The sequence below is a fragment of the Neoarius graeffei genome, chromosome 9 (genome assembly GCF_027579695.1).
Source record: "Neoarius graeffei isolate fNeoGra1 chromosome 9, fNeoGra1.pri, whole genome shotgun sequence".
In the NCBI taxonomy this organism is placed as follows: Eukaryota; Metazoa; Chordata; class Actinopteri; order Siluriformes; family Ariidae; genus Neoarius; species Neoarius graeffei.
This window is the reverse complement of record NC_083577.1, coordinates 87,669,445-87,694,144: the sequence shown is the minus strand read 5'-3', so window position 1 is coordinate 87,694,144 and position 24,700 is coordinate 87,669,445.

The window sequence follows — 24,700 nt, the reverse complement described above, 5'->3', positions numbered from 1 at the left end:
TCGTTGTCTTGCTGCATGACCCACCTTCTCTTGAGATTCAGTTCATGGACAGATGTCCTGACATTTTCCTTTAGAATTCGCTGGTATAATTCAGAATTCATTGTTCCATCAATGATGGCAAGCCGTCCTGGCCTAGATGCAGCAAAACAGGCCCAAACCACGAAACTACCACCACCATGTTTCACAGCTGGGATAAGGTTCTTATGCTGGAATGCAGTGTTTTCCTTTCTCCAAACATACTTCTCATTAAAACCAAAATGTTCTATTTTGGTCTCATCTGTCCACAAAACATTTTTCCAATAGACTTCTGGCTTGTCCACATGATCTTTAGCAAACTGCAGATGAGCAGCAATGTTCTTTTTGGAGAGCAGTGGCTTTCTCCTTGCAACCCTGCCATGCACACCATTGTTGTTCAGTGTTCTCCTGATGGTGGACTCATGAAAATTAACATTAGCCAATGTGAGAGAGGCCTTCAGTTGCTTAAAAGTTACCCTGGGGTCCTTTGTGACCTCGCCGACTATTACATGCCTTGCTTTTGGAGTGATCTTTGTTGGTCGACCACTCCTGGGGAGGGTAACAATGGTCTTGAATTTCCTCCATTTGTACACAATCTGTTTGACTGTGGATTGGTGGAGTCCAAACTCTTTAGAGATGGTTTTATAGCCTTTTTCAGCCTCAACAACGCTTTTTCTGAGGTCCTCAGAAATCTCCTTTGTTCATGCCATGATACACTTCCACAAACATGTGTTGTGAAGATTAGACTTTGATAGATCCCTGTTCTTTAAATAAAACAGGGTGCCCACTCACACCTGATTGTCATCCCATTGATTGAAAACACCTGACTCTATTTTCACCTTCAAATTAACTGCTAATCCTAGAGGTTCACATACTTTTGCCACTCACAGATATGCAATATTGGATCATTTTCCTCAATAAGTAAATGACCAAGTATAATATTTTTGTCTCATTTGTTTAACTGGGTTCTCTTTATCTACTTTTAGGACTTGTGTGAAAATCTGATGATGTTTTAGGTCATATTTATGCAGAAATATAGAAAATTCTAAAGGGTTCACAAACTTTCGAGCACCACTGTAAATGAGAAAAGAAATTTGTTTTCAGGCACTAACAGCAAAACTTGACTATTATCCCTTACCTTAGAGATTATTAGCTCATCTGGCCGATGGGTGATGAGTTTATAACAGCCTTTCTCAACCGGGGTGCCACCTGGCTTCATAAGGGGTGACGTCAAAAATGTATATATTCTAACATTGAAATAAATAAAATGAATTAAATTTCCAAAAACGATAGTTACACTAATGCAGATCATCGCCGCCTCATGCATCATCAAACTTTGCCTCACGGCCCCCTTTCCCATGTCACAACATCACTGCCGGGGTCAGCATATGGTCAGCATGACTGCGTATATGTTATATGGGGGTGCCTTGAGAATTTTCATACTTCTGAAGCGTGCTGTGACTGAAAAAAGGTTGAGAAACATTGGTTTATACCATCAAGTGTTGTCCGTCCAGTGTCGTCCATATTTCACGAAAATCACTTCTTCTCTCTCAATTCTTCACCGATTTTTATTCTTTTTGGCAGGAAGGTAGGTCTGCCTGGGGTGCATATGGCTTCTATCCAGATTTGCTTAAATGCAATTAATAATGATGATATGGAGTAATTAATCAATCAATCCCTAACGAGCAGTTTCCACACAAATCACTTCTTCTCCCTCAATTCTTCACTGATTTTGATTCTTTCTGGCATGAAGGTAGGGGAACCTAGGCTGCATATAACTTCTACCCAGATTTGCTTCATTACAATTATTAATGAAGTTATGGACTAATTAAGCCTTAATGCCTTAAACAGTTCAACAAAAATCGCTTCTTCTCGGTCAATTCCTTGCCATTTTGGATTCTTTCTGGTAAATCGGTCAGTATTCCTAGGGTGGATATCGCTTCTATATCTCTCATCTCATTATCTGTAGCCGCTTTATCCTGTTCTACAGGGTCGCAGGCAAGCTGGAGCCTATCCCAGCTGACTACGGGCGAAAGGCGGGGTACACCCTGGACAAGTCGCCAGGTCATCACAGGGCTGACACATAGACACAGACAACCATTCACACTCACATTCACACCTACGCTCAATTTAGAGTCACCAGTTAACCTAACCTGCATGTCTTTGGACCGTGGGGGAAACCGGAGCACCTGGAGGAAACCCACGCAGACACGGAGAGAACATGCAAACTCTGCACAGAAAGGCCCTCACCGGCCACGGGGCTCGAACCCGGACCTTCTTGCTTGTCGCTTTGAGGCGACAGCACTAACCACTACACCACCGTGCCGCCCTCGCTTCTATATATAGCTTATATATAGTGTATATAGCTTGCAACATTTATTGCGCAAAGTGTCCCACTTTAGATCATTCCTTCTGAACTAGACAGGGCCGGAGTGAGCTACATCATCATTGATGCTCTTGTTGAAATAAATTTTCTCCTATTTAATGCTATGCAGTTCTACGACACAGAGACTTGACTCGGCTAGTTAGTGATCTACAAGATAATGTGAGATGACAGTGATGTTTGCATGAATTTTGGAGTTTTGGAAGCTGATTTGGACAGATTAAAGGACTAAAGAATAGAATGCCTTTATTGTCACTGCACAAATGTACAATGAATTTTAGTTCATCACAGGAGAGCAAAGCCGCTGCATATGTATGCACTGCCACTCTTGGGCACTTCAACCCAAGGCCGTCCTATGTTAGCCTAACTGCATGTCTTTGAACTGTGGGGGAAACTGGAGCACCCAGAGGAAACCGGAGCACCCAGAGGAAACCCACGCAGACAACATGCAAACTCCACACAGAAAGGCCCCCGTCGGCCGCTGGGCTTGAACCCAGAACCTTCTTGCTGTGAGGCGACAGTGCTAACCACTACACCACCGTGCCGCCCACAGATGAGGGAATCCTCATTAAAGATGAGGATATCAATCCTGAATTGATCTAATTCCAGTACAAATCGGAAAATCAATACCAGTTCTAGCTATTGTTAGTCGTTATTAGCAATACCAGTTGATAAAATGTATTACGCCATATTTTGTACATACAAACACCGCAGCAACATGTCCACAGATAGAAGTTGGACACTACTGTGTATACGACTGATTTAACAGGACACAAATAAGACAGTTGGCTAATAAACAGTATATTACTGCAGATTTCACATTGTTGATGTGCCAAGCAGCCATCTTGGATTTTGAAGCTGAGCTTGATGAGGTTTCTCTGACTTTCTGAATCGGAAAGCTGACTTCAGGGGACGTTCCTGTTGATGTTTCCTATTGGGAATTCAGAAATCCTGACTTGGGTGGCACGGTGGTGTAGTGGTTAGCGCTGTCGCCTCACAGCAAGAAGGTCCGGGTTCGAGCCCCGTGGCCGGTGAGGGCCTTTCTGTGCGGAGTTTGCATGTTGTCCGCGTGGGTTTCCTCCGGGTGCTCCGGTTTCCCCCACAGTCCAAAGACATGCAGGTTAGGTTAACTGGTGACTCTAAATTGAGCGTAGGTGTGAATGTGAGTGTGAATGGTTGTCTGTGTCTATGTGTCAGCCCTGTGATGACCTGGCGACTTGTCCAGGGTGTACCCCGCCTTTCGCCCGTAGTCAGCTGGGATAGGCTCCAGCTTGCCTGCGACCCTGTAGAACAGGATAAAGCGGCTACAGATAATGAGATGAGATGAGAAATCCTGACTTCCCATTGCAAATGAAACACACCTTCGTTCCCACTGCAGCATTGTGGGTGACATCAGAAACCATTAACCAAAGTGAAAACAGACCATGAAAGAATTTATAACTCAGAGTTTCATGATAAAATAAATAATATGCGAATTGTTCAGAGATGATTTTTCCTTTAACATAATCTCATATCTCTAATTTGTCTGATACAAATCTGAGCTGAGACAGTGATAAAAGAAAAAGAAAGTTCCAGATCTCATTGCATTCTCTGATAGGTTTCAGGACCATGGCTTGTTTGTCTTCCTCAATATGAGCATCTCCTCATCCTCCTTAAAATTAACATTGTTTTAAGAGAATCATTCATGAATCCGCAATCGAGAAATCCTTTATCCTTCTGAAGATAATGAAAATGAGTGAGTTCCAGAGTCTCCAAAAATCACACAGCATAATGAGAAAATAGTTTTGACATCGCTATGGTCATGACACGGACTGGACGCATGCAGGGTTGAGTGTGTTTGAAAGCGACTCTGGCGTGTTCTCCGGCTCGGTGCGGTTCTTTAATCAGGTGAGAACATAACAATCAGACTCGAGTCTGAGAGCGTCTGAATGAGGTGTCTCTGTCTGATTCTAAATGAACTTCAAGTGAGAAAATAATTTGACTCTGAATTGATTCACTGCAGGAAGCTAATCACACATGCGGTGATATTTTTGTAGATGCGAGCAGCTAAACTGAGAAACTGAGACACTCGAGTGTTCAGGAGCTTTGGACTATGATGGCGTGTTAGGGCTATGGTCAGGAAAAAAAATGGAGCTGGAAATTGTGAGAATTTGCTTGATAAAAACTCAGATAGATATTCTCTGAGACAATAATTTCATGGTTCCTGGCTGCAGTGCATTCTGGGAAATGGAGATGAAACTCTCTGAGCTCTTTATTCTTTTATATTGCTGATCAAGGAGGAAAGACTGTGTTTCCTGTAACTTTCAGCTCAGTCGTGGCATCTGAGGCGTGATGTTGATCCGACCTGAAAAGTGACGCAACCTGGTTACTTAAAAAAAAAAAAAAACACCCACTACTTTTCCAATATTTTTTTTCTCAGAAACTTTTTTAATGTCAGAAATTTCCGAGTTTTTTTTTCTCTCTCTCTCAAATTTAAATCTTTATAATCAAAGAGAATAGACAGGGTTTTGTTTTTTTTGTAAATTTGTAACTTTAATCTCAGAAATTTGAAGGTTTTTTTTTGTTGTTTGTTTGTTTGTGGAATATTACCCCCTCTCTCAGCTCCATTTTTTAAAAACCCACAATGTTCCTAATACACCATCATACTGAACCGAGGGAAGAACAAAAAAGGAAAATAAACATTGGATACAACTCACAAATGTTTCATTTTCTATTACTTATGCTCACACTCACCGGCATACCTGTCAACTTTGAGGTTTGAAAAAAAGGGATATTTCCCAGATTTTTAACTCAAAATAAGGGAAAATTTCGGAAAGTCATACCCTTCACCAAAAGTGGGTGTGAAGTTAAATGGGGGTCAATTTTCTATCTAGTATTTGTGATTTCCTGTACTCTGGTGCATGTTGGTGATAGCCAAGACCCAAACTCAATATGCTTATGGTTTATAGAGTGCATTTGTGAATAAACTATACATTTATTTTTATTTGCTTTCAGTGGTACCAGTTATTTCCCAAATAACTAAAATACGTATCTTATGTTAAAATAAGAAAGGTCATTATATAACCAGTCAATAAATTCAATTCCATTGCAATTTATTATGGTTTTACCATAATCATGGCCTCGGGACACTAGATAGATAGATAGATAGATAGATAGATAGATAGATAGATAGATAGATAGATAGATAGATAGATAGATAGATAGATAGATAGAGTAATAAAGAGATAAAGAGTAATATAAGATATTAAACCAAGAGTGATTTAAAATGGGTAAGTTTCAGATAGAAAATAAAATAGACAATGAGTGGATAAAACAGTTAATACACCAATTAGTTTACACTAGGCTATTTATGAGGTCTTAGCCAGGACATACTTAATGTAAACATGTGTAGCTTACCTTTGATTATTTGGGAGGCTTTCGTTTTCCCCATGGAAAATGTCTTTGCGATGGAAGAGTCTGGGAACATTCCAGCCACGCACTTGTTGAAATCATCAAAGAAAGAGAGGCTAATGTTTTTCTTAGCTATTAGCATCGCCATCTTCACCTCAGACCTAATCAGTGTTGCCAGATACTGCTGACGTTTTCCAGCCCAAATTATGTTCAAAACCCGCCAAAATGCACTTGAAACCTCCCAACTTGGGCGGGAAACCGCCCAATCTGGCAACACTGGACCTAATCACTTGTTCAGCCTCGCCTCCGGACGTAGTTATGTAATTACTGATGCCTGAGAGGGCGGGGACGTGAATTCATGGCCCGACTTCCTGCTGTAAACTCCTGTCAGAGGCGCGTCATGAATTCTGGACCTACCGACTTTTTTATATTGTGAAAATACGGGACTTTTATATAATGTGAAAATATGGGATATTTTCGGGAAAATAAAAAAAAAAACGGGAAGACAGCGGGAAATAAGTCAAAATAAGGGATTTCCCGGGAAAAACAGGAGGGTTGACAGGTGTGCTCACCGGCCACTTTAATAGGAATTTCTTGTTGATTCTAAGATTCCTGTTCTTGGCTGTAGAACTGGAACCCAGTGTGTTCTTCTGCTGTTGCTTTTCTGCTGAGATGCTTTTCTGCTCACCGCGGTTGTAAAGAGTGATTATATGAGTTACTATATCCTTCCTGGCAAAAAAGCTCGAACTAATCTGTCCATTTCCCTCTGACCCTCTCTTATCAACAAGGCGTTTGTTTCCACCCGCAGAACTGTCGCTCACTCACTCAGTGTTTTTTGTTTTCCGCACCATTCTGTGTAAACTCTAGAGACTGTTGTGTGTGAAAACCCCAGGAGGAGATCAGCAGCTTCTGAAATACTCAAACCTCATACTCATCTGACTCAAACCGACACCCATACCACAGTGAAAGAAAGTCACACAAAAATTGAGATCACAATTTGTTCCCATTCTGATGTTTGAACATTGTGAACATTAACTGAAGCTCTTGATTTGTATCTGCGTGATTTGATGAATCGTGCTGCTGTCGGGGGATCGGCTGATTACAGACCCGCAGAGAACAGCAGGCGGATGTATGGGTGTTCTTAATAAATTGGCTGGTGAGTGTGTAATTATTAAATCCTTTTTTTTAGTGCTGTATTCTGTTCTCTGTGCTCGAGTGATCATGGGGGTTTCTTTTGAGTTTTACAAAGATGTTTTCAGCTCATGCCATTCAATGATTTTTTTTTTGGCTTTTTCTTTTCTTTTCTTTTTCATGATGTGCACCATGAAACCAAACCAAAGAGCAAATGGAGTAAAATAATCAAATTTGCTCTGATTCAGATTCTACTAATGGACTATAACATGCGAAAACAAAACTCCAGTAAAAATGTAAAACCATACAGAAATAAACTCTTATGTAACGTGTATATGACTCCAAATTTGTGTAAAATTCACACTCAAATACTTTTACGTCAGTTTCCACGCTCCCGAGCCGACGGTCTGTCGGTAATAAAAGCTCAGGGTGGGATGTACTGTGTGTCGCCATTTGATATTTTCTCACAGTTGATATTAGCGATGTTTTTAGAATGTTGCAGGGATGTTTCTGAACGTTAGCCGTCCATGTTGTTATGTGAGCGAGTGAGTGCTGGATGAAGAATGATGATGGTCAGTAATTACTGTATTCAGTGACAGCAGTACACAGCAGGCGTGTCTGATAAACTGATCTGTGAATATAGAGCTGTGGTGGTGTGGAGAATAAGTTTGGTGTGTTCTGAGAGACTCTTTTCAGGTTTGGATGTTGGCCACGACTGTGTGGGTGTTTAGCTGCCGTTCTCGCTGCAGTACAGCAGCTGATGGAAACACAAAACCATCTTCCCTTGGACTTATAAGTCTCTGAGCACCTGAGGATGTGAGCGTAATGGACTGTGGAAGGGTTTATATTTAAGCGGCGGTGCGAGTGCGGCGACAGCGTCACTCCGCCTCTCTGTTCGAAGCTCATTTTCAGGTGCGATGGAACAGCAGGCGGTGACTGATGAATATTCTCTGCCTCATCTAGACTGATTGAAGATGATGGACAGATGGGAGGCGGGTCATCTCATTCTGACTCGCCGTAAATAGCGCACGTCTGTTTTTTCCAGTGCTGTTCACTCAGAGCCTTTTAAAACACGGCCATTTTAAACAGCAGAGACGCAACGTTCGGCTCAAATGATTGTTCAGACATTTTCTATAAAGTAGCGCAGCTACAAATCACAAGTTTATATTAATGCACTCCATCTAATAAGTTATCATTTCTATAGTAACAGCTCATTCACGGGGATGTAGAGGATACAGCGGACCTGGACGTTTATATAACGTTCATGGAAGGAGTCTCCAATGTCAGAGTGAATGACTTTTTTAAAGCAGCAACAACAAAATGAAGACAGTGTAACTGTGTCAAAGTGTAACTGCAAATGGATAAAAATATGACATGTTGTCCTTTAAATAAAAATTATAATTATTCTCTCGGGGCAGCACGGTGGTGTAGTGGTTAGTGCTGTCGCCTCACAGCAAGAAGGTCCGGGTTCGAGCCCCGTGGCCAGCGAGGGCCTTTCTGTGTGGAGTGTGCATGTTCTCCCCGTGTCCGCATGGGTTTCCTCCGGGTGCTCCGGTTTCCCCCACAGTCCAAAGACATGCAGGTTAGGTTAACTGGTGACTCTAAATTGAGCGTAGGTGTGAATGTGAGTGTGAATGGTTGTCTGTGTCTATGTGTCAGCCCTGTGATGACCTGGCGACTTGTCCAGGGTGTACCCCGCTTTTCGCCCGTAGTCAGCTGGGATAGGCTCCAGCTTGCCTGCGACCCTGTAGAAGGATAAAGCAGCTAGAGATAATGAGATGAGATTATTCTCTCTACATTGACTGGATATGAGCAATCGTGCGCTCTGATTGGCTGCTCTACTACTAGGATATCAGCTCATATACCATGAGTAGAGAAAAACAAAATGGCAGAGCGTGTTGCTGAACCGACCAAGGACGAAATAAAAACTCTACTTGAAAACAAAACCCCAAAAATTGTTATCAAGTATTTAAAAGAAACAGAAATAGCTAAAGGAATATAGTTCTCCCCCAATATCTCCTGTTCCACACTCCAGCCCAGCTGGTGGTGGTAATGCACCTTTAAGTTGGTTTGCCAACTGACAAAAAAAAAAAAACAGAAGAAGAAGAAACCCTAAAAATACAAAAAAAGCAACAAAATATGGAATGGAAGTATTTCAAGGGAAGAACATATATTTTTTTAATTTTTCAAGAATTATTATTATTATCATCGCATTTTTCACAAATCGCTCCTGTCATTTCACCGGTTTGTTTACATTATAAGCGGAAATGATTTTTTCAGACGTTTTGTATAAAGTTTTTCTTTATCGAATTTGCAAACAAAATGCTCTGTTTCTCAAAATTCTGTGAATATGGATAGAGTAAAACAGTTATTCGACTCAATCTCATCGTACATGGATTATAGACAACTCAGTGCTACGCGCCTCATCGCCCATCAGATCATGTACGACTCGATTGAGTGGAATAACTGTAAAAAAAAGTTATATATACAACCCCAATTCCAAAAAAGTTGGGACAAAGTACAAATTGAAAATAAAAACGGACTGCAATGATGTGGAAGTTTCAAAATTCCATATTTTATTCAGAATTGTGTTCACAGATAATGTTCTCTGGAAATATTCCTGAGCCCATTTTGTGATTTCCAATACAGAAGCATGCCTGTATGTGATGCAGTGCCGTCTAAGGGCCCGAAGATCACGGGCACCCAGTATGGTTTTCTGGCCTTGACCCTTACGCACAGAGATTCTTCCAGATTCTCTGAATCTTTTGATGATATTATGCACTGTAGATGATGATATGTTCAAACTCTGCAATTTTACACTGTTGAACTCCTTTCTGATATTGCTCCACTATTTGTCGGCGCAGAATTAGGGGGATTGGTGATCCTCTTCCCATCTTTACTTCTGAGAGCTGCTGCCACTCCAAGATGCTCTTTTTATACCCAGTCATGTTAATGACCTATTGCCAATTGACCTGATGAGTTGCAATTTGGTCCTCCAGCTGTTCCTTTTTTGTACCTTTAACTTTTCCAGCCTCTTATTGCCCCTGTCCCAACTTTTTTGAGATGTGTTGCTGTCATGAAATTTCAAATGAGCCAATATTTGGCATGAAATTTCAAAATGTCTCACTTTCGACATTTGATATGTTGTCTATGTTCTATTGTGAATACAATATCAGTTTTTGAGATTTGTAAATTATTGCATTCCGTTTTTTTTTTACAATTTGTACTTTGTCCCACCTTTTTTAGAATCGGGGTTGTATATTTCAGTAAGTTGGTGTGTTATCAAAGGAATAAAGCACTTGGAGACTTGCTGTTAAAGGAAAATAATCAACGAAGGAGTGGTAAGAGTGACTCCGCCTCATCACACCAGCTTATCAGTCAGTATTTTACTGCAACATTTATTATTATTATTAATTGCAATATCAGGTGTAGTAGTGTATTGTACACTCTCGTGTATATGGGGTATTGTTTTTTTCAATGCATTTTTGAATACATTTCTCTCCTCTTGCTGAACAGCTCCATTTGGTCACACACTTGTTCTGTGACAGTAAAAGCAATTGAAGTGAAGTGAAATGTATTTCAGTGAAATGACCTTCTCATATCAGTTCCACCTGCTGTATGTCACTTCATCTCACACACACACACACACACACACACACACACACACACACACACACACCGACAGCATGCTTCAGGTTTAATATTCCAGTCACCAGTGGACTGAGGTGTTGTTTCATTACCCCTGCTTTAATGCACACTGCATACTGTAGTTAGTGACGTTCACCCCAGACCATCTCCATCATCTTCACATTGATAAAAATGTGTCAGGAATAAACTGTGTGTGGTGCTGTTAAAGGAAAATAATCAACACTGGGGTGGTGATGAAGCGGAGTGACTGTTACCACAATGAAGCTGATTGTTTTCCTCTGACAACACAGCGCCGAGTGATTTATTCCTCTTACACCACGGCAACTTAACAATGATTACAGTTTATATCAAATGAAGAGAGACACGGTGTCCCGGAGCCCATCTCCACTTCCTGTTCACGGCTCGGTATCACAATCAGCTGCACTTCACCTAGAGGGCGCTGATGAGCTTATCCTCAATCAATGGGAGTGAATGAAGCTAATCAACAAAAATAATTATTTACACCTGATTACTGGACCAAAAAAGGACACATTTTAGTTTAGTTTCTGCAAAGATAGTACTGTTTATATATCCGAACCCTTCAGGTCCTTTCATTTTCTTCCAGTGAAGGCAATTTTACCCTGAAAATTCAAGCATTTCGCTTATGTCATGATGGTTTCATTTTGATGATGCGAGAAGCACTTTCTGGGTATTTTACTCCAACTACAAAACAGCAAATAATCTAAAAATGGAAGTAGAGCTATTGTCTCTACTCCTGATATCGAAAACATCATGAAAATGGGTCACAGTTGGTCATAATTTTACCCCATGAATGTTACATTTTGGGGTTACAGCTCCATCAGTGGGCGGCACGGTGGTGTAGTGGTCAGCACTGTCGCCTCACAGCAAGAAGGTCCGGGTTCGAGCCCCGTGGCCGGCGGGGGCCTTTCTGTGTGGAGTTTGCATGTTCTCCCCGTGTCCACGTGGGTTTCCTCCGGGTGCTCCGGTTTCCCCCACAGTCCAAAGACATGCAGGTTAGGTTAACTGGTGACTCTAAATTGAGCGTAGGTGTGAATGTGAGTGTGAATGGTTGTCTGTGTCTATGTGTCAGCCCTGTGATGACCTGGCGACTTGTCCAGGGTGTACCCCGCCTTTCGCCCGTAGTCAGCTGGGATAGGCTCCAGCTCGCCTGCGACCCTGTAGAAGGATAAAGCGGCTAGAGATAATGAGATGAGATGAGATGAGCTCCATCAATCCCCATTCACTCTGGACTAGCTCATTAGCGCCCCCTACGCAACCGGACATTCTGAGAGTGAAATTCTTCGCATTGTACATTTTATTTGTTTATAATTAAATGATGTAGAACATCTGTGAAGCATATTAGTTCCTGTTCTCACACTATAGCAACAAAAAAATAAATATTTATACATGAATGAAGAGAAAGTCCTGCTGTTTTGCTCACAAACTGTATTTTATTTATTAATGAGCACATGCAACTAATGACCACGAGTTGGGTTAGTGTGGCCGCCTCTCGACCGGGAGATCGTGAGTTCTACTCGCAGTCGGGTCATATCAAAGACCATCATAATAATGGTACCTACTGCCATCTGGTAAGGCACACTGCAATACAGATGTGAGTGGGGAAGTCAAACTCTTGTGGGTACTAGAGGACACGCCCCTAGCTGTAGGCGGGAGGCCGAGGGCTATCAAAACAGATATTGGCGTTGCACCCATATGCCTTAAAGAGTTGGTTAGTACTGGGACAGGAGACTACCTGCCTGGGAAGACCAGATTCTGGCGTGAGAGGGACTCTGACTTGACTTTTTTTGGGGGGGCTTTTTTCACCTTTATTAAATTTCTTTATTCTTTCTTTAATCTTTTCTCTATTTTCTCAATTTTAATCTTAATTGTGTTTTTGAATTTTTATGTATTTTTTCTCATACCTTTCTTTTCATTAACTCATCTGACCATAAGGCCGATGAGTTGTTGCCATGGCGTCGCGTCCTTCCTCCGTCCGTCATCCACAATTCAGTTAAATCATATCTCCTCCGTCAGTTCTCCACGGATTTCTGTTCCGATTGTTTTGTTTGAAAGAACTCATCACTCCGCACAAAACTTGGTTATTGTTTTGTCAAACTTTTTGCTAATGAGTTACTAGGCCAAATTAATGAATTTTCCAGGCCTCTCACTAGTATTCTATCTCCTCTCTGATTTCTCATCCGATTTCAGTTCTGATCGATGTTTTGGGTCGATCTTCCCTTGACGAACAAAACTCAGTCATTTGTTTGTTGATTTTTCATCTCATCTCATTATCTGTAGCCGCTTTATCCTGTCCTACAGGGTCGCAGGCGATCTGGATCCTATCGCAGCTGACTACGGGTGAAAGGCGGGGTACACCCTGGACAAGTCGCCAGGTCATCACAGGGCTGACACATAAACACAGACAACCATTCACACTCACATTCACACCTACGCTCAATTTAGAGTCATCAGTTAACCTAACCTGCATGTCTTTGGACTGTGGGGGAAACCCACGCGGACAACATGCAAACTCCGCACAGAAAGGCCCTCGCCGGCCCCGGGGCTCGAACCCGGACCTTCTTGCTGTGAGGCGACAGCGCTAACCACTACACCACCGTGCCGCCCCTTCAGTTCTCAATCGATTTCAATTCTAATTGTTTTGTTTGAAAGAACTCGACCTTCTGCACAAAACCCGGTCGTTGTATTGTCAATTTTTTTGCTCAGAAATTAGTAATTAGGTCAACTTCACACATTTTGGGACTTTTCATTAGAATTCTATCTCCTCTCTCATTTATCATGCAGATTTAGTTCTGAGTGATGTGTTTGGGTTGATCTTCCCTCAGGGAACAAAGTTTAGTCCTTTGTTGATGTTCCTGTTATAAGCAGTCAGTGGTGGAGGTTGGTCCTCTCTCTCTCTCTCTCTCTCTCTCTCTGTCACATTTCTGTTCTGTTTGATGTTTTGGTCGTCATGGTGGTTTTGATGGCAGGATGGTGGTTTTGATGGCCATGACGTTCTGGTTTCCTTACATTTCATGTTTTTTTCTCCTTCTCTTATGTGTGGCTCTAAAAGTCCAAAATCTATTGCAAAGATGTTTCTGTCTTCCAAAGATCAGTTGGTAAAAAGAATGAAAAAAAGCTTCGTTATAGCAGCTATAAACGCTTATTCCCTCACCAGCTTCTCGTTTTATTCTCTCTTAAAGTTAATAGGATAATAAGGCAAAACAAAACAGCATGCCATGTTACCAAGAAACCAGAGTGTAAACTCCACTTTATCTCAGACTGTTACAAAGCGCTGAAACTGGAGACTCCTTCCATGAGTGTTACATAAACATCTTCTGGAGAAAATTTCACCGTATCAACGATTCCAGATTTTTTAAAATCGGATTATAATCCTGCTGCAGTCAAAGTCCTGAACAGTCAGGATTAGAGTCAGGGGCGTTTAGAGGAATTACGATTGTATTTTGCGGGAAATCTTTATGAACCCAAGTGTGATTGGAGTGTCAGGACGTCTGGTGGTTCTGTGAGAGAATGTTGACACATCCTGTACCTGAGTGAACAGAACCATACATCTCTGTTTATCCGACAGGGAATTCCTCAAACTTCTCCCCAGAGTGTTAAGTCACATCTCTTTCTCCTGCTGTTGTGCAGTTTTGTGTTTGATATCTAATTCAGTTCAGATTGGATCCAGCTGTTTCCTGAGCTTCCTGTTTACTCTCGCTGCTGTGTCACACCTCGTCTGTTTTTAATATTGATGTTTGTTAATCACACTGATGCCACCACATCGTCCCATTAAACATAATGTGAGCTCACACTCTTTAACAGGGATTCTGTTGTCTTTCTGATCCACTCCCAGTAAAGAGCCTTCATTCCATAAATAACGCCCACTGGATTCTAGTGACATTTTTAATAAAAACACGTTCTCCAGGTGGAAAGTTCAGGAATTTTAAAATGTAAAAATATGGTACAATTTATATCTTGTGCAGCTTTCATTTTTATTGAGGGGGTCAGTGTTCAGTACATGGGGAAAATATTTACAACAAATAAACTAATAATGTGTTTGAGATCTCAGGGCATAGGGAAGGCTCGAGATGAAATCTAAATATTTTCCTCCTTCTGCTTGTTTGTTCTTTGTAAATGAAGAGAGAGCAGAGTTTGTTCAAAATAAACTTCACCTGATTTTTTTTTTCCTCACCTGATTTGAGCCTCGTGTGATGGAGGGAGAGAGCAGGGCACTGTTCCACTCCCACCATTTCACTTTCACCACAAAACCTCTTTTTCTTACAGACTGATGACATGAAATTGATCTGCTTCTGATGGAGGTTCTGACTGTGGTTCTGATGGAGGTTCTGACTGTGGTTCTGAAGGAGGTCCTGATGGAGGTTCTGACTGTGGTTCTGATGGAGGTTCTGACTGTGGTTCTGAAGGAGGTTCTGATGGAGGTTCTGACTGTGGTTCTGAAGGAGGTTCTGATGGAGGTTCTGACTGTGGTTCTGAAGGAGGTCCTGATGGAGGTTCTGACTGTGGTTCTGATGGAGGTTCTGATGGAGGTTCTGACTGTGGTTCTGATGGAGGTTCTGAATGTGGGCCTGACTGTGGTTCTGATGGAGGTTCTGAATGTGGGCCTGACTGTGGTTCTGATGGAGGGTCTGAATGTGGGTCTGACTGTGGTTCTGATGGAGGTTCTGATTGTGGTTCTGATGGTAGTGAAAAGATGAGCAGCTGAGCGACATTGACAACCTTCACACCTGGCTGTGTACTGGAATGTGTAAACTGCAGTGAATCTGAATGAGCTCAGCTCCGGGTTTCGTCATTCAGTGTTTAGTAGCTCTGGGTTTAATATTTTTGTCTTTAGTAGTTAAGTGTTTATACTACAGTGTTCAATACTTGTGTGTTTAGTAGTTCACTGTTTAGTGGCTCCATGTTTAGTAGTCACATTTTGTATTTTTGTGTTTAGTAGTTTAGTGTTTCATTGTTCAGTGTTTTAATACATCAGTGTTTTGTTGCTCAGTGGTTGCTTATTTAGTAGTTCAGTGTTTTGTAGGTCCATGTTTAGTAGTTCAGTGTTTAGTATTTATGTGTTTAGTCACTGATTGTTTAGTAGTTGTTTAGTAGTTCAGTGCTTAGTAGCTCATTATTTAGTAATTCAGTGTTTCATACTTGTTTGTTTAGTCGTTCAGTGTTTAGTAGTTCAGTGTTTACTAATTGTTTGTTTAGTAGTTCAGTGTTTAGTAATTGTTTAGTTGCTCAGTGTTTAGTAGTTAAGTGTTTAGCAATTGCTTGTTTAGTAGTTCAGTGTTTAGTAGCTCAGTGTTTTTGTAGTTGCCTGTTTAGTCGGTCAGTGTTTAGTGGTTCAGTGTTTAGTAATTGTTTGTTTAGTAGCTCAGTGTTTCACAGTTGTTTGTTTAGTCACTCAGTGTTTAGTGGTTCAGTGTTTAGTAGTTCATTGTTTACTAATTGTTTGTTTAGTAGTTCAGTGTTTAGTAGCTAAGTGTTTTGTTGTTGCCTGTTTAGTCACTCAGTGTTTAGTAGTTCAGTGTTTTGTAGTTGCCTGTTTAGTTGCTCAGTGTTTAGTAGTTCAATGTTTACTAATTGTTTGTTTAGTAGTTAAGTGTTTAGTAATTGTTTAGTAGTTCAGTGTTTAGTTGCTCAGTGTTTAGTAGTTTAGTAATTGCTTGTTTAGTAGTTCAGTGTTTAGTAGCTCAGTGTTTTGGACTTGCCTTTTTAGTCGGTCAGTGTTTAGTAGTTCAGTGTTTACAAATTTTTTGTTTAGTAGTTCAGTGTTTAGAAGCTAAGTGGTTTGTATGTAGTTGCCTGTTTAGTCACTCAGTGTTTAGTAGTTCAGTGTTTTGTAGTTGCCTGTTTAGTTGCTCAGTGTTTAGTAGTTCAGTGTTTACTAATTGTTTGTTTAGTAGTTCAGTGTTTAGTAATTGTTTGTTTAGTAGTTAAGTGTTTAGTAATTGTTTGTTTAGTAGTTCAGTGTTTAGTTGCTCAGTGTTTAGTAGTTTAGTGTTTAGTAATTGCTTGTTTAGTAGTTCAGTGTTTAGTTGCTCAGTGTTTTGGACTTGCCTTTTTAGTCGGTCAGTGTTTAGTAGTTCAGTGTTTAGTAATTGTTTGTTTAGTAGCTCAGTGTTTCACAGTTGTTTGTTTAGTCGCTCAGTGTTTAGTAGTTCAGTGTGTAGTAATTGTTTGTTTAGTACTTCATTGTTCCATAGTTGTTTGTTTAGTAGTTCAGTGTTTAGTTGCTCAGTGTTTAGTGGTTCAGTGTTTACTAGTTGTTTGTTTAGTAGTTCAGTGTTTAGTAGCTCAGTGTTTTGTAGTTGCCTGTTTAGTCGCTCAGTGTTTAGTAGTTCAGTGTTTAGTAATTGTTTGCTTAGTAGTTCAGTGTTTAGTTGCTCAGTGTTTAGTAGTTCAGTGTTTAGTAGCTCAGTGTTTTGTAGTTGCCTGCTTAGTCGCTCAGTGTTTAGTAGTTCAGTGTTTAGTAATTATTTGTTTAGTAGTTCAGTGTTTAGTAGTTCAGTGTTTCATAGTTGTTTGTTTAGTAGTTCAGTGTTTAGTAGCTCAGTGTTTTGGACTTGCCTTTTTAGTCGGTCAGTGTTTAGTAGTTCAGTGTTTAGTAATTGTTTGTTTAGTAGCTCAGTGTTTCACAGTTGTTTGTTTAGTCGCTCAGTGTTTAGTAGTTCAGTGTGTAGTAATTGTTTGTTTAGTACTTCATTGTTCCATAGTTGTTTGTTTAGTAGTTCAGTGTTTAGTCGCTCAGTGTTTAGTGGTTCAGTGTTTACTAGTTGTTTGTTTAGTAGTTCAGTGTTTAGTAGCTCAGTGTTTTGTAGTTGCCTGTTTAGTCGCTCAGTGTTTAGTAGTTCAGTGTTTAGTAATTGTTTGCTTAGTAGTTCAGTGTTTAGTTGCTCAGTGTTTAGTAGTTCAGTGTTTAGTAGCTCAGTGTTTTGTAGTTGCCTGCTTAGTCGCTCAGTGTTTAGTAGTTCAGTGTTTAGTAATTATTTGTTTAGTAGTTCAGTGTTTAGTAGTTCAGTGTTTCATAGTTGTTTGTTTAGTAGTTCAGTGTTTAGTAGCTCAGTGTTTTGGACTTGCCTTTTTAGTCGGTCAGTGTTTAGTAGTTCAGTGTTTAGTAATTGTTTGTTTAGTAGCTCAGTGTTTCACAGTTGTTTGTTTAGTCGCTCAGTGTTTAGTAGTTCAGTGTGTAGTAATTGTTTGTTTAGTACTTCATTGTTCCATAGTTGTTTGTTTAGTAGTTCAGTGTTTAGTCGCTCAGTGTTTAGTGGTTCAGTGTTTACTAGTTGTTTGTTTAGTAGTTCAGTGTTTAGTAGCTCAGTGTTTTGTAGTTGCCTGTTTAGTCGCTCAGTGTTTAGTAGTTCAGTGTTTAGTAATTGTTTGCTTAGTAGTTCAGTGTTTAGTTGCTCAGTGTTTAGTAGTTCAGTGTTTAGTAGCTCAGTGTTTTGTAGTTGCCTGCTTAGTCGCTCAGTGTTTAGTAGTTCAGTGTTTAGTAATTATTTGTTTAGTAGTTCAGTGTTTAGTAGTTCAGTGTTTCATAGTTGTTTGTTTAGTAGTTCAGTGTTTAGTAGCTCAGTGTTTTGTAGTTGTCTGTTTAGTCACTCAGTGTTTAGTAGTTCAGTGTTTAGTAATTGTTTGTTTAGTAGTTCAGTGTTTAGTAGGTCAGTGTTTTGTAGTTGCCTGCTTAGTCACTCAGTGTTTAGTAGTTCAGTGTTTCATAATTGTTTGTTTTGTACTTCAGTGTTTAGTAGTTCAGTGTTTCATAGTTGTTTGTTTAGTAGTTCAGTGTTTAGTTGCTCAGTGTTTAGTAATTCAGTGTTTAGTAGTTCAGTGTTTCACGGTTGCTTGTTTAGTAGTTTAGTGTTTAGTAGTTTAGTGTTTACTAATTGTTTGTTTAGTAGTTCAGTGTTTCATAGTTGTTTCTTTAGTAGTTTAGTGTTTAGTAGTTCAGTGTTTAGTCACCCAGTGTTTATTAGTTCAGTGTTTAGTCGCTCAGTGTTTAGTGGTTCAGTGTTTGGTAGTTCATTGTTCTGTAGCTCAGTGTTTGGTAATTCAGTGTTTAGTATTCCAGTGTTTAGTAGCTCATTGTTCAGTAGCTCAGTGTTTGGTAGGTCCAAATTTAGTAGCTTGGATGTAAATTCATGTCACTTTTAGTAAATAATCACAAAATATAAGTCATCATTTATTCAAATGTGTGTGTGTGTGTGTGTGTGAGGGGTGTTAATCGCAGTCAGTGTTGTGAGTTGAGAGCACTCGTGTGTGGTTTGTGGCTCTGCTGCAAGTGGAGTGTCAGACTTATTGGCTGTGGGATCTCCCTCCTTTCAAAACACACACACACACACACACACACACACACCCCTCTCTCTCTGCTTCTTTCAGAGCTAATCATGCTGAGATGAAACACTTGGCTATATTCTCCCAGTCTAATCACTGACACGTCCGATCTGTACGTTCACAGTGAGACACTCAGGAGGGAAACCTTGATGAAGGGAAGAAACAACAGAAAGGAATTAATGTCAGAAGAAGAAAAGAATGGGGAGAGATGAAGAAAGGATGGGAGGGAGGCAAAGAAGGGAAAACATCTGAATGTAAAAGAAAGAAGTGGAATACATGTTGAGCATAAAGAAATGAGGAAGGAAAGGTTGAAAGAGAAAAGAAAGAAAAAGGTTGAAACACGGAAAAAAAAAACCCCTGCAGATATAAAATAAAGAAAGATAAAACAGGAAATAACTTTTGGATGAAGGAAAGAAAAAAGAAGAAAGAAAAAAATCGTGAGAAAATACAAGAAATTAATAATAATTGTGTAATATGATGCTGCTGATGATGATTTGAGTTGGAGAATGATATTTGACTAAATTTGAAAAAAAAATTCTTGTTAAAAAAAAGTCTAAATTGGAATAAAGATAATGATTAACGATGACAGTACCAGTCAGAACTTTGCCATGAGACATCTCCACATTTCTCTTCATGACGTTCGCGTGTTCGCTGCAGTGCATGATTCAGAGCTCGTCCTCGCTGCATGTGCCGTGGCCCAAATTGTCTATATTTCAGTTTTGGTTGAATTTTTGATAGATAATGGTATAAAAATGGCTTTCGCTGCCGGACCCGGAGCGTCAGAGCCGACTGCAGAGGCACAGCTGACATTCCTGACAGCTAAACGTCTCTTGCAATTCCAGCCGGACCAATTTATTGGCTCCCCGTGGCGATGTGAACAGGATTTCTGCTTTCTGACACACACATTATGGATCTTTCAGTTCTTTTTCACTGTGCGTGAGAGAGAGAGAGAGAGAGAGAGAGAAAGAGAGAGAGAGAGTTAGTTTTATGACTGTTGGTGGATCTGTTAAGCTGAAACTCTGCCACTCTACGCCATATTTATTTTCCTCATTTCATTTACTGGAATTGATTCCTCGCTCCATAATTGGCTGTTTGAAAACACTTAGCACTCATGCATTGTTCCTGCGCAGCTTAACAAAAATGTCAAACATGTCAGTGCTGCAATTCTTTTTTTATTTGTTTTTTTTTCCATAATGAACCTCTCTCTCTCTCTCTCTCTCTGAAAATGTGATAAAATCTCTAACACAAAAAAAAGTGCTGGCGTAAACATCACTGATATAAATCTGATTGCTGCAATTAGACTCATAATTAAGAAAAAATAATATCCATATAGTGATATAGTGAAAGTGTGTTGAGTTGAGTCCTGGGTTCTGATTGGTCAGAGGGTTGTGATTAATTTTCTCTCACGGCAGCCCTGACAAATGACGTTACGGTTTCTATAGTAACAGCTCATTGACTGGGACGTGTCCAGCAAACGCTTCACTGATAATGAACACATTACAAATGTGCATAATTGTTGATTAGTTGCTAGGAGACACATTTTTACTGTTGATAAAATCTCACAATCTTTTCGGGCTTTTGTCAGTGAAGCTCTCAGTCTGCTGAGAGAACCAGTGCACATGGAAATGGTCCGTCTGTCAGAGCTCCTGCTTTTATTTGGTGTGTCATTTGTCAGTATGAAAGATTAGGAGAGGTGTAGTGTCAGATTCACACACTCCATGAGCAACTGGAGCTTTTGGACACTTTTCTGGCCTCAAGCTTCAGAATCAATCCCATTAACACTGTGAACCTAAGCGGAATTTGTCCACATTTATTAAGAAAATGTATGAGAAAACTAGAGGTCTGGCTTGCACACCAGGAGAATAACAGTTTTTCTATAAAATTGAGTCGTACATGAGCTGATAGCCGATGAGTCGCGTAGCACCGAATTGTCTATAATCCATGTACGACAAGATTAAGTGGAATAACTGTTTTATTCTATCCACATTCACTGAGTTTTGAGAAACAGAATGTTATTTTTATTTTTTGCAAATTCGATAAATAACTTTTCATACAAAACATCCAACAAAATAATTTCCGCTTAGAATGTAAACAAACTGGTGAAATGACAGGAGCAATTTGTGAAAAAAAATGCTATAATAATAATAATTCTTGGAAACAAATATATGTTCTTACCATCAAATACTTTCATTCCATATTTTGTTGCCTTTTTTATTTTAGGGGGTTTTGTTTTCAAGTACGGTTTTTATTTTGTCCTCGGTTGGTTTAACAACACACTCCACCATTTTGTTTTCCTTCTTTAGGGTTTTTTTGGTGGTTGGTAAACCAACTTAAATGTGCATTACTGCCACCGACTGGTGGAGTGTGGAACAGGAGATATTGGGGGAAAAAACTGTATTCTTGAGCTATTTCTATTTATTTTAAGTACTTGATAACAAAGTGATGTATCTGACTCAAGGCGCGCCATCATTTTGTTTTTCTCTACTCATGGTATATGAGCTGATATCCTAGTAGTAGAGTAGCCAATCAGAACACATGATTGCTCATATCCAGTGAAAGTGAATAGAATAAAATAAAATAAACTATGATATAATATAATGTACCATCTATAACAGTAACCAGGCTTTCATTATAGTTCTGCAAAATAAAAATGATTTTTTTTTTTAAACACAAGTGTGAATGGTCTGTGTTTCCACTGAATGATGTTAGTTGATTAAAGTTGGGTTTTCTCCTCTCACAATAGTCATCTGGATCTCTGAGGCCAGATATTTGGCACAGGATTTGGATTCCATCCATCACAATAGCCGCGGTAGTGTTTTAATCGAATGAGAAAAAAAAACTGTTTCCATATCTCATCTCATTATCTCTAGCCGCTTTATCCTGTTCTACAGGGTCGCAGGCAAGCTGGAGCCTATCCCAGCTGACTACGGGTGAAAGGCGGGGTTCACCCTGGACAAGTCGCCAGGTCATCACAGGGCTGACACATAGTCACAGACAACCATTCACACCTATGGTCAATTTAGAGTCACCAGTTAACCTAACCTGCATGTCTTTGGACTGTGGGGGAAACCGGAGCACCCGGAGGAAACCCACGCAGACACGGGGAGAACATGCAAACTCCGCACAGAAAGGCCCTCGCCGGCCACGGGGCTCGAACCCAGACCTTCTTGCTGTGAGGCGACAGCGCTAACCACTACACCACCGTGCCACCCTGTTTCCATTTCAATTTTGCAAAATATTGTTTTGTCAAATCATCTGAAAAACCACCTGTTATGAGTTTGTGAAATTTGAGAGTTTTTTTTTTTAATTCACATGTTTCTGTTACTTGTTGTTCTTAGTTCGCAGTCTGAAACTGTGCATTACAGAGATGAATAGAAACACTGTGGCACAGGGGATATAAAAAGTCTATACACCCCATTAAAATGATCATTTTTTTCTGATGTTAAAAAAATGAGAAAATGAGAAATAATTTCAAAACTTTTCCCACCTTTAGGCCACTCATTTTTGATTTTTAGGTTCACGGATCCACTGACGTGAGATAAAAACTACCGCTGAAAAAATAAAAAGTCTACGTGTACTTTTATTTTTATTTGAACCGCCGAAACTTGCAATTAGTAGATTAATGATTTTTTTTGACAACGTAATAGCTTCCTTGTAACAGCATTATATACCCAGTACTAATAGATCTACTGCATTCGGTGGGAAAATTCCCACTGGTAATACGAGTATACATTTGCGTTCGGTACATATCCTACCATGGTCACGGTGTGCAACAATCTAACCGCAGATGACTTGCAAAGGGTCAAGGTCGGTATCGGAAAAAAAGCCTTTCCCAGTTAACACTGGGGAATAACGTTGTAAACACTGTTCGTTGTAAATTTCCGACTGGGATACTGGCAATTACCATTGGGAAGTTGCTTATCGAATTCACCAGCGTGATGGCAAAATGGCTTCAGTCAGTTCTGATCGTTATGTCAGCATTTCATGCGGAGATCGCAAATCGTTTCATCGAGTGGATTTGTTAAGTGGACAGAACGTCGGTGAATACATATCGCAAGAATTAAATGTAAGCAAAGAAATGATAAAATGTGTGTACGCTTCCACGAAGGAGGGTAGATCCGATACCGGTACTAGAGCAGTGCTCGACATGCCAGTGGTAACCTTAGTCAGAGACTTTGACTGCTCCTATATTACTGTTGAGCTTGAAGACGACGGAGACAGCACAGGCGCTATCGAATGTGAACTGGACGTCAGACATCCGTCAGCACTCGATGTGCTCATGGCAGCATCACGCTCATACGACCACTTGCCTTCACAGAAGTAAGAACTGCCTGGGAATACTAATCAGTGATCAAAACCATTCACTATTTAATCTATATGGATTCTACCTTCTGTTGATACAACTTGTTTCCAATGAAACCTGGTCATAAAGCTTTCTGTCTGAACTTTTAAGAATTAAAAATTAAAAGTTGAAATTCATTTTTCATATTTTTGATATTTGTGTTAAGTATAACTGTAGTGACTGTGTGTATATATATATATATATATATATATATATATATATATATATATGTGTGTGTGTGTGTGTGTGTGTGTGTGTGTGTGTGTGTATCTTTAATTTATTTTATTTTCTAATCCCGACATTGAAAATTTGCCATTTGAAAAAAGAAAAAACAGACATTGACACTTTTATTTTTATTTCGACCAACATACTCTAAAATGTGTTGAAAAATCCGTGAACCTAAAAATAAAAAATGAGTGGCCTTAATGTGACCTATAACCTGTACAATTCAATTGAAAAACAAACAAATCTGTTTGGGGGAAAAACATTAAAAAAAAACCCACGTACAATAAGCTGGTTGCTTAAGTATGAACACCCTTAAACTAATACTTTGTTGAAGCACCTTTTGATTTAATTACAGCATTCAGTCTTTTTGGGTTCACACCTGCCATCAATTAAACTGACTCTGATTAACCCCAAATAAAGTTCAGACATCTCATCTCATTATCTCTAGCCGCTTTATCCTGTTCTACAGGGTCGCAGGCAAGCTGGAGCCTATCCCAGCTGACTACGGGCGAAAGGCGGGGTTCACCCTGGACAAGTTGCCAGGTCATCACAGGGCTGACACATAGACACAGACAACCATTCACACTCACATTCACACCTACGCTCAATTTAGAGTCACCAGTTAACCTAACCTGCATGTCTTTGGACTGTGGGGGAAACCGGAGCACCCGGAGGAAACCCACGCGGACACGGGGAGAACATGCAAACTCCACACAGAAAGGCCCTCGCCGGCCACGGGGCTCGAACCCAGGACCTTCTTGCTGTGAGGCGACAGCGCTAACCACTACACCACCGTGCCGCCAAAGTTCAGACATTTCAAATCAAATCAAATCAAATCAAATCAAGTTTATTTGTATAGCGCTTTAAACAATAAACATTGTCGCAAAGCAGCTTTACAAAATTTGAACGACTTAAAACATGAGCTAATTTTATCCCTAATCTATCCCCAATGTGCAAGCCTGTGGTGACGGTGGCAAGGAAAAACTCCCTCAGACGACATGAGGAAGAAACCTCGAGAGGAACCAGACTCAAAAGGGAACCCATCCTCATTTGGGCAACAACAGACAGCCTGACTATAATATTAACAGTTTTAACAGGTATAACCCTCAACTGTCCTCATGGGGCCGTCCTTCACAGGAGCGGTGCGATAAAACTCCGACCAGACACAGGGCACCAGGATGGATCAAGCAGGTCCGAGGGGCAGAAGAGGCCAGCATCTCAATCCC